General features: G+C 40.6%; 1 pseudogene across 1 annotated transcript; it reads left to right on the top strand.

Annotated features, from left to right (window-relative positions):
* The first annotated feature begins 2,839 nt into the window (after nucleotides 1–2,839).
* On the top strand, nucleotides 2,840–3,405 carry LOC308567258 (large ribosomal subunit protein uL6 pseudogene; annotated as a pseudogene). The gene has a single exon. The product of its transcript is annotated as a large ribosomal subunit protein uL6 pseudogene (transcript).
* The last annotated feature ends 9,293 nt before the right edge of the window (nucleotides 3,406–12,698 follow it).

A 12,698-nucleotide genomic window follows, 5' to 3' on the forward strand; every position in this document is an offset into this window, starting at 1 on the left:
AAAAATGTTTCTTGTATGTCAAAATGTATTTTATTTTTCTTTGATAAGTTACCCAAAATAAAATCTCATAAAACTTTTATTCAGCTTCTTTTTATATTTATTACATTATGTACACTTCATATATCAATTTCTGAAATAACTATTAAAAGTCTCACCTTATAATTATAGTTGTGGCATTAAAACTTCTATAAAATATTCATGTTTGTTTGTCCTATATTCATTTAACAAGATACCCCTATAAATAAGATATATTGTTAACTCTGCATGTGAAATTTATGATCACTTTTCTAGTATCTAGAGTTAGAAATAGAAATCACTTTCAACCATATCTTTATTCTGGGAAATGGTCATTCTGTGTTTTCTTATCAAATGTAGAGTAAGAAAGTATAATTTTTTGTAAGTATATTTTATTTTTCTTTGGAACAGTTTGGCCAAAAACATATCAGTCTTTGTTATTCAGCAAGTTTCACTGTGGAAGACCTGGACCAGTTTACAAAAACTGGATTAACACATTCACCAGAGAAGTCCAAGATCCAAGGTTAGGAACACAATTGCAATGGAAAAGTAGCCCTCACCAACCAAGTTCCAATGATGAGGAAAGCCAGGGAAGATTCTGAAATAATATTACCTTGAAGAAAGAAAGATGGGTCTAGGGTGATGATTCAGCTTCAAGACATAGGACTATTTGGGAGAGATGGTGACAGTGCAATTAAAGCTTGTCACAAGATATCTGACCTAGGTTGGAGAGTGGGGGCAGAGATCTTATTTTGAGAAAGTTGAAGTTCCTATTTAACTGGCAGCTTTGTTTCCAGCATCACAGTGCCAGAACTGGACTCCCTGCTACAAGTACATAAAAATGTTGCACAAGACATAACAACAACAGCAAAATAAAGACGATGGATATTAAAAGAAAGATGTGGAATCCCCTATGGCAGAAATAAAGCAAGATCTTAAAACTTGCTTGTCAGGTGATGTAGCAAGAAACTGGGGAAACAATAGAAGTGCATTGAGTCTGGGGATTTACCACCTACAAGACTGAAAAAGATGTGCTCATTGGGTCTCTGAAAGTGGCAGAGACCTTGAAGGAAGGCTGAATCAACAAAAGGCAAGGTGACAAAGAAGCCTGATTCCATCCTGGAACTCTAGGTGACTAGAGACACTGTCATGGAATCCTAATTTAAATATCAACATGCTTCTGGAATCCTCAAGGTGGTGAAACTACTGTGAAATTATTCTTAACAATAACACAAATAACAACTGCAAAATATACACATGCATCTGAACACACACAAGACAAATGGCAGGAGGAAATTAAAAACCACTCTAGGAACTTTGTCATAATAGAAGGCATATTAGATTCCCATAAGGGGAACCAGCATTAGAAAGGAGATAAAAATTAAGAATACCCAACTAGAGCCATTTGAAAAGCACAATAAAGTAAATATGTTAAGAGGATAAAATGGATAAAACAAGATATTAGAAAAAAATGAAAAGTATAAAAAAAAGTCATATTTTAAAAAGAAATCAAAACTTCTAGAAATAAAATTATAACCCTTGATATAAAAAAACTCAATGAATGTTAAATAGCAGATTGAACACATTTAAAGAGTGATACAATGAAATGAAAGATGGAAGTGAGAAAATGATCTATAATGCAGCTCAGAAACGGAAAGTAGGAGAAGTAAGAGATACAAAGGAGAGAATGTGAACATATCTAAAAATCCATCTACCAAAGGCGTACAAAGCTTTCGTAGAGAAAACTTTAAAAATTTTATGAAGTACATAAAAGAAGGCCTATATTAATAGATATCATTTCATGGATGAAAAACTCAATATCTTAAAAATGTTACATCTCAAATGCAAATAAACATCTAATTTTGTTTTCAGAGAGCGTAACAGAATTATCTTAAATTCAGATAAAAGAGTATATTTCTGATAACAGCCATGAAATTTTTAAAGCAAAATAAAGAAAAAGATAAGAGGAGAGAAACTGGTATATCAGGTATGCAAATATGTTATAAAGCTATACTAATTAGAACAATGTGATATAGGCAGAGGAGTGGATTTATAGGCAAACAGAACAGCATAGAGAGCCCAGAAGCAAACCCTTTATGGGAACTTGGTCTGTGACAACTTGGAACTTGGTTTATATATTTGTGAAGAAATGATTGACTTCTCTGATGGTTGGCAGATTTATTCTTAAAGGACCAAATAGTAACTATTTGGGGTATTGTGGACCACATAGTCTGTGTTATAACTACTTGGCTCTGCTGTTGTAGCATAAAATTAGCCAAATACTATGTGTAAACAAATAAGAGGGGTTGTGTTCCAGTAAAACCTTATTTACAAAACAGGCAGCTGGCCCATGGGGCTTAGTTTGCCAGTCTCTGGTATGTTTAATTAATTGCTTTCAGATATTTGACAATTTGATTTGGAAAATTCTGAGATTAGATCTCCACCTCACCCTGCACATAAAATAAATTCTACATAGACTATGCTCTAAATATGAAAAGGAAACCTTTGGATATCTTAGATAAAAACACAGGAGAATGTCATGGTAAGATAAGGTTTCTTTAAACACACACACAAAAGTAAAATGTAGATAAATTGGAATTGCATTTAAAAAATTTCTATATGTCTAAATACATACATGAGCTAAGTTTTAAAATAAGCTCTGGCTTGGAAGACGGCATTTGCAACATATATAACCAGCCAAGGATTAGTTAAACAAATGCTTATACAAAACACTAATTCGAAAGAATACATGCACTCCTATGTTCGCTGCAGTGCCCATCAATGCACATTGGATAACAGCGCTGTGGTAGTCCTCTTGGCCGCATCTCCTGCGAGGATGAAGACCCTTCTCAGCAGTCAGACTGTCGACATCCCAGAAAATGTGGGCCTCACTCTGAAGGGACACACAGTTATGCAGAGGGCCCCAGAGGCACCTGTGGAGGGATTTCAACCTCATCAACGCAGAACTCAGTCTCCTTGGAAAGAAAAAGAAGGGGCTCTGGGTGGACAAATGGTGGGGAAATAGAAAGGAACTGGCACGGTTCGCACCATCTGCTCTCATGTCCAGAACATGATCCAGGGTGTAACCCTGGCCTTCCCTTAGAAGATGAGGCCTGGGGACGCTCACTTCCCCAATAACGCTGTCGTTCAGGAGAATGGTTCTCCCGTAGAAATAGAAATTTCTTGGGTGAGAAGCACATCCACAGAGTTCGGATGAGATCAGGCGTTGCTTGTTCAGCATCTCAAGCCCAGAAAGATGAGTTGACTCTTAAAGGAAATGACATTGAATTTGTATCAAATTCAGCTGCTTTGATTCAGCAAGCCCCAGCAGTTGAAAACAAGGATATCAGAACACTTTGGATGGTACCTAGGTTTCTGAAAAAGGAATAGTTCAGCATAAACTGCTGAACAAGTTTTAAGTCGTCCAGCTCTAGAAATAGCAAGATGCCAAATGATTTGTCACACTTTTGGGGATGTTTTAAAGATGCAATAAAAGCCTTGTATTGATTTGGGGTGGGAGGGGAATAAAAAAATTAAAAAGTTGTGGTACTTATATACAATGGAATAGTACTTCCCCATAAAAAGGAACAAAATCTTAATATTTGCAAGAGCATGAATGGACTTAGAGGGTATTATGCTAAGTGAGTAAGTCAGTCAGAGAGAGACAAATACCAATGGTTTACTTACATGTGGAATCTAAAGAACACAAATGAACAAACATAACAGAAAGAGACTCATAGATACATTGAACAGGTTGCCAGAGGGGAGGGGGTAGGGGGCCTGAGTGAGGAAGGTCAAGGGACTGAGAAGTACAGATTGGTAGTTACAGAATAGCTGTGGGGATTTAAAGTACAGCACAGGGAATATAGTCAATAATATTGTAATAATATGTATGGTACAGTACCGGGTGGGCACTGGAAATATTGGTGGGAACACTTTGTAAAGTAGATGATTGTCTAACTGTACACCTGAAATTAATACAAATTGATATTGAATGTAAACTATAATTGAAAAAATGTTTTTTTAATTTAAAAAAAGATAAAAAGAGGGGAGAAAAGAATGCTTATAGAATACTTAGAGATCAATAAGACAAAGTAACCAAAAGAAAAATGGAATGGGCAAGCTACAGCTTGAGTTGATTTAAGAAGAGGAAATGCAAATGACTAATACTCATGAAACTATGGTTAGCCTTGTAATCAGGTCAGTGCTATTTAAAATGTGAAATCCTTTTTCATAGTCATCAGTGTCATGGATATGAGGACGTGGAAAGTGAGATATTGCTGCTTTAAGTGTAAGAGTCTACAGCCACATTTGAAAGCAATCTGCATTATTTAGCAATGTTGAACTTGTGCATACAGTAATGTCTGTCAATTTTCAGTATGTGCTCAGGAGAAACATGCACACGTGTGCATATATCTATACAAGGATTTCACCGTGGCATTGTCTGTAGCTACAGAGAGAAAGGCCAGCAAAAAATATTCATCAACAGGGGAAAGATGAATACTCCTAGTGTTAATGAATACGTTATTTTCACACACACTGATGTTTATCAAATTATAACATTGAGTGAAACCTTCTTGCAAAATTATTAGTATAATCATATTACCTTTATGTAACAATGGAAAATGCAAAAAGAAAATGCCATAAATTGCTGTTTTAGTTGGGGGGGAGAGCGGAATAAATGGATAATAAATACATATGGACTTACAGAGTTGGCTAGAAAGGATCACCACGAATTTCAGGATAGTGGATGTCTCTTGGGAAGGAAAGAGAAGAATGGATTTGGAAAAAATTCACAGAAACATTAATTGTAACTGTAATTTTTTTTTAGGAGTGACATTAAACGGTTTGACAATACCTTTATTATATATAAGTGGTGGGTACCACTGGTGTCACATCTTATCTTTGCAGTTTTCTCCATACTTGAATAATTTAATAACTTTTTAAGCAGGGAAAAGAGAAAAAATAAATACATGTGTCTACACATAAGCATATGTATGCATATAAATATATGTATATATTCATACATATGCACACACATAAATAAATAGATGAAAGGAGCAGGGATGTGATAGAGGTTGAATTAGTCAAGCAAAAGTGTGCCAAGGAAATACAAAAATTGAGAAATGCCAAGGCTGCTGCTATAAGATATAAATATTGGCAGATAAGAGATCATGCAGAGCATTGTTAAGCAACAGAGAATGCCATCGAAGGTTTTTAAATTTAGGTGAAGGAGCAGATAGTTTTAATAAATACTGTTTTAAAAGATCCTGCACAATGCAGCATAGAAAATGTACCGGGAGGTCTACCTGAACACTGTGGGTCAACCTCTGAGGGATCTATTTCGGCAGCCGGAGAAGAGACAAAGGCTGCTTGTAGCAGTTTAGGGCATAATAACCACAGGACTCGGTGATGAATTGGGGGAAGGAAATGAAAGTATCAAAAGGATTCAGAATATCTGACCTACGCTCTGCCGTTAGTCAAAGGATACAGGAGAAAGTGAAGTTCGCGATTTCAGTTTGAATATATTCAGTCTGACGGGAGCTTGAGAAGTGTAAATGGAAATGTCAGGTCATCCTGGAGCTCAGGGGAGCAGTTTCGGCTGGAGAGGGAGAATTATGCATATTTGGTAATTGGGATCGTGGGCTGATTTTGTGTAGCCTAGGAGAGCACAGGGTCGGAGGAAACGGCCTGTCTTTAACCTCGACGCAGCTGCATTTCAAATGTCAATAGGAAGGAGGGGCTCGTGGAAATAAGACAGAGAAGCTGTCAGGGAGTTAGGAGGGAAACCTGGGTACAGACATGTCGGTACTGTAAAAAGATGATACTTAAGGAAAAAGTAGTCAAATAGGACTGAACGCTGGTGGGAGGAGAAATACGATGAAATCTAAAAAGTATCTGCTGGACTTAGTGACACTGTTACTGCAGGAAGAGCTGCTTCAGTTTCATAACAGGGACAGATCCTTGGTTTGTCAGAAAATTCCGTGAAGTGTGGATAAATAAAGATAAGTGAAGAGCACGGACATTCTGAAGTCGTTATATCTGGAAAAGTCTGTTGGGCGATAGTTTGGTATAATGTATATAATGGGAAATTAAATAGAAAGATAGGTGTTGCGTACGCCAAGCAGAAAGGCCAGCAGCCTGAAGTTACCGAGAGCGGGGGGCCCACGCCTGGGAAAGGGCATCGGCTGAGATGCAGGGAGGACGGTGTTGCGGGTGCAAAGGGAGGGGAGGGGACAGATGTGCTAGCACGTTTCTCAGAGGGAAGGGGAAGAATTCCGATTTGATTTTCCCTTACCTAGCAGTCCAGAAGTCTGTGGGGTGGAATATTTGATGAGCGTGGACAAGGCATAAAATAGTTATTGAAGAGAGTGGGAGAGCAGGTCAAAGAAAGAGCCAGACTCAGACGCCCAGCGGTTTTGCGCGCCCCGGGGTCAGGCGTGTATGTCAGCCGCAAGGTGCGGGGACGGGTCAGCTGCCCTCGCTGCCTCTGGCTCCTCCGACTCGGGCGCAGAGAAAGCTCACAGCGGGGAGACGCCTGATGGTGTCTCGCTCCAGTGGCTCAGCAACAATTCAAGAAGAGTCTGCACCCGGACAGAGGCCCGAAATCCAAGTCGTGTACAAAGGAAGTAAGTGGGAGGACTGAAGGAGTGTTTTACAGCCGGTGGCTTTCTCTCCTGCGGGAGATAAAAAAAATAAAATAGCGAAATCACATTCTCCAGCAGATTTCCTGGTGGTTCATAGATAAATATATATTTTGGCTGGAAGGCAGGCCCACAGTGAGGGGCTGTGGCTCAGCACCTGGCCTGGCAAACTGGGCTCTGGGGCGGGCAAGGCTCCTCATCTGAGGACCCAAAGCAGGCACCTCTGCATGCTGTTGAGTTCCCTGGTGGGCCTGCACCCCAGTGTGCCTCTGCGGGTGAGCAAAGCCACTTGCTGGGCTTGCTCCTGGGCACCGCCCGTGGGAACCGGGGCTGCCAAGACCCCTGCACTGCTGCTGGGAGCCCTGCCCTTCACAGTCAGGTTCCCGGCAGCTGAGCTCCACAGATTCCCCTGTAATTCCCACGGTGGGACATCAGAGTAGAGGCCCCCACAGAGCACCCACGATGCTGCGGGGGAGACGACCGTCTCTGGCTTCTCTTCCCCACTGGAGGGGAGGCCTCTTCACCTGCGGCTGCGTTGTCCTGGGGGAGGAGTGGTGACGTCAAGGTGTAGCGGCTCCTCTCACCCCTCAAAAGCAGTGTCTTGGTCTTTGAGGTGCAGGGGCTGCTTCAGTGTCATCTCCTTGCTCTACGAGTCTCAGTGGCATCTGGTTCTTGAGTACTTGTTAGTTCTTACGAGGGGGAGCGGAGTCAGAAACGACCTATGTTGCCATCTTGGTGATGTCCCTCCCAATTCTTTTTTTTGTTTTGTTTTTAATTTACCTTTATTGTTGAAAGTATTACAAATCTCCCCCCCGCCATTGCCTTCCTCCACCCTGCCCCTTCTACCCCAGGCCTTCACCACACTATTGTCTGTGTCCATGGGTTATGCATATAAGCATATAAATTCTTTGATTAATCTCCCCCCAAACCCTTCCCTCTGAGATCCCTCAGCCTGTTCCATGCTTCCATGTCTCTGGATCTATTTTGTTCATTAAATTCCACGTATGAGTGATATGGCAACACTTTAAACATCTAGCCCACTCTGCTCTTGCTTGCATGGTTTCTGAGGGGACTTGGATATAATTCTTATTTTTCTCCCTCTCTAGGAAAGGTGTTTTTTCCCCCATGGATTTGTTCAGGATTTTTGTCTTTCTTTATCTTTGATTTTCTGTAGTTTAAAAATGACTTGCCTAGGTGTAGGGATAATTTTGTTGTTTATTTATTTATTTTTGTATTTGTTTTTTGCATTTATCCTGCTCAGTATTCTTTGAACCTCCCAGATCTGTGCTTTAGTGTCAGATATTAATTTGGGGAGATTCTCAGTCATTATTATTTCAAATATTTTTTTCTGCTTCTTTCTCTTTCTCTCCTTTTTCTGGTCTTCTCATTACATATATATCACACCTTTTTTTTAGTTGTTCCAAAGTCCTCGGACATTCTGTTCTTTTCCCCCCAGTTTTTGTTTTCTTTGCTTTTCGGTTTTCAATAAAAACACAGATATCAATATATCCTCTAGCTCAGAGATTCTTTCCTCATCTCTGTTCAGCCAACTAATAAGCCCATTAAAGGCGTTCTGCATTTCTGTTCCTGTATGTTTTATCTCCAGCATTTCTTTTTGGTTCTTTCTCAGGATTTCCATCCCTCTGCTTACATTGCCCACCTGTTTCTGAACGCTGCCGGCTTTACCTACTGGAGCCCCTGGCATATTGATCAGGGCTGTTTTACATTCCTGGTTGGATAAGTCCACCGTCCCTGCCATGTCTTTAGTTCCGATGCTTGGCCTGTCTCTTCAAAATGTATTTTTGTCAATTATATCTCAATAAAGCATAAAGCTAAAACGAAAGGGAAAAAATGTATTTTCTGCTTCTTGGTATGCCTTGTAACTCTTTTTCCTGATAGCCAGGCATTATGTACCACGGAAAGGAACTACTGTGAATGGGCCCTTAGAGATGTGAGGTGGGGGCCGGGGAAATAGCCTATGGTTCATGATTAGGTCTCCGTCTTAGCCTCTGCCTCTGGACAGTGAACTTACACAGGGATTTTAAGTATTTTTTTCCCCTCCCCCTTAGGTGGGACAGGATGACTAGTTTGGGTTGGTTAGGCTCTAACTAACTAGTTTACCCTGAGGCTGAGCCTTGTTAAGAAGAACAGAGCTCCCTGGCCTATTTCAAACTGATTCATTTTCCCCTCCCTGCAGAAGCCTGAGGTTTTTCTGTGATACTTCTGGTGGGAATCTGTTTTGCTCCTGGAGGTAAACATCACCATACTGTGAGACCCCCCCCCACTCCTGGGCCCCCCTGAGTTCTCGCTGCAGAGTTGCGCTGAGCCTGCAGCAATCCATCAGTTACAGAGCAGCGCGTCCCCCTGGCTCCTGGGCGGTGTTGGCTCGTTAGTCTGGGGCCTGGTGAGCCATGACTCCCTGTGCTCGCCGGTCTTTCCACTCCGGGGCCAGTGGTTTTCCCTGTACGCTCCCCCTTCATGGATCCAAGGAGAGTTATTGATTTCTCAGTCTGTTCAGATTTTTACTTGTCGTTAGGGCGGGTGGTGGGCAACTTCCAAGCTCCTCACATGTGGAACCAGAAGCTCAACAGATAAATCTTTAATGTCTCAAAAACCTTTCCCCACTCTGCGAGTTCTCCTTCGGTAGAGCCTCCTCTTGCCATCACACAGATGTTACATCGCTAGAAATCTCTGCAGACGCTAATCAGGATTTCTCCGCGACCGCCTCCCTGTGTTCTGCGCGCCGTCTCTTCCCACTGGGCTGAAATGTTTCATGCATTCACCTTAGTGCTTCTCTAATATGAAGTTTGTCTTTTTTCCAAGTTCCCGGAGAGTTTCGATGGCCTATTTATATTTTTCAGTGAATGACTAAATTCGTCATTTTGGGTATTTGGCAAATGCTTCCTCAGTGGCTGAGACCAGCTGTTTCTGCTCTGGGCGTTTGCACGAGATGGAACCGCTGACTGCAGGCTTCTCCAGGCGAGCGGCTGGCTGTGTCCAAATGCAGGCTGGCATTAGGCTATGCAAGCAAGGAGCTCCCACAAAATAAAATCTTTAACCCTCCAGTAGAGAGGTTTGCCTCCTTCAGTCATGGGTTGGCTGCCTTCTTGCTCCCAATGCCTGTTGTATTTTATGTTTTATTTGTGTGTTCTGTTACCTCCTGGGATCCGCTGCTCTTCTATATCTCGTCTCAACACCAATACAGGGGTGGGCAAAAGTCGGTTTATAGTTGTAATAAAAATAAATAACACAATAACTAATAAGTAATAATACAAGAATGAACTTTGTTTTGCGTGCTCACAATTGTAAACCTACTTCTGCCCCACCCTGTACAAGAAGCAGATATAAACTTTAGAGCTCTGCTCTCTTAGCCGTAATGTGGGACATTGGTTCTCAAAGTGAAGTCTAAGGGCCAGCAACACTGGTGTCGCCTGGGAGCTTGTTGGAAATGAAAATTCATGGACACTGCTCCAAACCCATCGACTCAGAAAATCTGGGGGTCGGATGTAGAAATCTGCCTTTGAACGAATCCTCCAGGCAATTTTTATACACCATAGAGTTTGAGAACCGCCGTTCAAAGGGAAAAGATCCACAGCCAACTCCTCAGCGTATCCCCAGTAGGAGTTGGGGTATAAAAGGACTGCCCCTCTGGCTCTGCTCTTCCAGGTCTCTAATTAATTACACTGTCAGCAATCTCTCCCCTTCTGTCTATTGATGACCTGAGCTTCTCTTTGTGCTATATTGGGAAACCTGGCTTTCATTTCTAAGTCAGCCCCTTTGGTGCTTATTTCTGTTTGAGGTTTTTCCATGAATCTGTGCTCGTGTTCTTCTGTGCCAAGCTTCCTCGGATTTCAGCGTCCCAGATGTGGCCTGGTTTTGTGCACTATTTTGAAGTTGTCTATACATATAACATGTGGTGTACACTTATGTATCTAAATGTGTATATATATACACATAATAAGGAAAATACATACAGTAAATTGATGTGTGCATAATGTATGTATATATGTATATATTCACACATGTCTATTTACTATATATTTTTTCTTTTTACCCCTTATTATAGAGACCTGCAAACCGTACTGTGTGGGACAGCATTTCGCTCCCTTAGGGCACACATCCCTTCTGGTACTGAGTTCTGTGGACTCTTCTTGTGAATATGCCTTTTGCCTCCCTTCTTCTGCAGATCCACTGCTGCCATATGTCATAGGTTCCTTTGATCTTTCACTTAAATGATTTCAGCAGGCTTCTCAATGTATTTTATGACTTCTAAACCCTTATCTATAGAAGAGTAAAGGCAATGGGTACCTGTAGGAAACAGAAGGACACAGTGAACCTTTCTAAATCTGTTGGCTCGTTTGTAAAATGGAGATATACAAGTTAATTATATTAGTTATGGGGACCAGCAGTTCTTATTTAATGAGAAAATCTTGGTATGTTAAATAATTTTTTCACTGTAAGGGATAATAAAATATTCTGGGCATCAACACATAACACTTTTGCATAAATTGACTTTTCCTACCCAAACCCACTAATTATAATGTATCTGTTCATCTTAGTGACTTTGAATTGTGTATTTTTTCAATCCTGAGATCTTATTTATTTTAAGATGTACTGGCATTTTAATAACACCTCTTCAGAAATAAAAAAGAAAAAATTACCACACTAACTATATGCATTGATTGTAAGAAATATTCCAAGGCCAGGACATCAAAATGAGAAATGTGAAATATAAAAAAGGAGCTATAGCAGGTAAACAGTAACCATGCTATTTCCTGTTGGTAGTCAGGTGACAGCAGGGCTCTCTGCGATTTGGGTGTGTGTCAGAGGAGGGGTATTGATCTCTCCCACTCTATGGAAAAGGAAATCAGGGCTCAGAGGGGTTCAGTTATTTGCCTATTTTACAAATTGCGAAAATAGCGTAAAAACATCTCAGTGATTTCCAATTCCCATTCTATTTGGTACATATACTGCCTTTGTAGGTAGAAAAGTATTACCACCTAATCCCACCAGAGGCACTGAATACTATCCTCTTACTTAACCAAATGGCAGCTTGGCCTACTTCATAAGTTTAGAAAAACAAATTTCTTCACTCTTTCTCCAGCGCTACCCATAGAAATGGCATTGCTATTGCTAGATAATGAAAACAATTACAGCTTCTCTCTGAGAAGTTTATTCAGCCTTTACAACAACTTAACAAGCAAGGAAAAGCCTTAATAACTTGGTCTACACAGGAAAAGTAGAGGGTTTCTTTCCCCACCTAATTGGACATGAGTAAAAGTTACAAAGCTTCCTGTAAATCCATGTATTTTCTTAACTTTAAACAGAATTCACACTGAAGTCCTTTCCTGCTTATTTGCAAAAAGGCCACAGACCTTTCTGCCTCTAGCTGACTGAAGGCGGATTCCATCTGATGGCAACTACTGGGATGTCTCTTGATGTAGTCATCGTAGGTCTTCATGTGGTTTCTAAAGTTTTCTTAGCCACTTTTCTCTGTAAGGTAACTCGTGGACCACTTCAACTAAAAGCATGTGGACATAGAGCACATGTTTTCTTTTGCTAAACCCAATTCGAAATGTGTTGCTTTTCCTTCCAGTGACAATTTATACTACTACAAATGTGCTTTTCCCCTGTTTTTGCTCCTTGATGGTACTCGCAGAATAATTTCTTAATAGACTATTCTTAGAGACATCATCAAAGAGCAGTGATTAAGAGAGTCTGCTGTGGAATTGATGTCTGGGATGCAATTTAATCTGTTATTTAGTAGTTGGGTATGTGTTCTAACCCCTCCGAACTTCAACTTTATCTCTGATGTTGAAATAACAAATGAAACTATTATGTGTAATGAGAATTAAATGAGGCAACCTGGGTAAACTTTAATAAATGCTGGCTCTGTCTCAATGCATTTCACACTAATGTAAAACCCTTTTCCTTAGTCTTTAGCTTCATTGCCGAGTGCACCTGTTAACTGATTCATGCACAAGTGTTTTACTTTCTATTTAAAAATGGTATAGAGTTTTACACTGATAACTGGGGTTT

The sequence above is a fragment of the Miniopterus schreibersii genome (genome assembly GCF_964146895.1).
Source record: "Miniopterus schreibersii genome assembly, chromosome: 14".
NCBI lineage: Eukaryota > Metazoa > Chordata > Mammalia > Chiroptera > Miniopteridae > Miniopterus > Miniopterus schreibersii.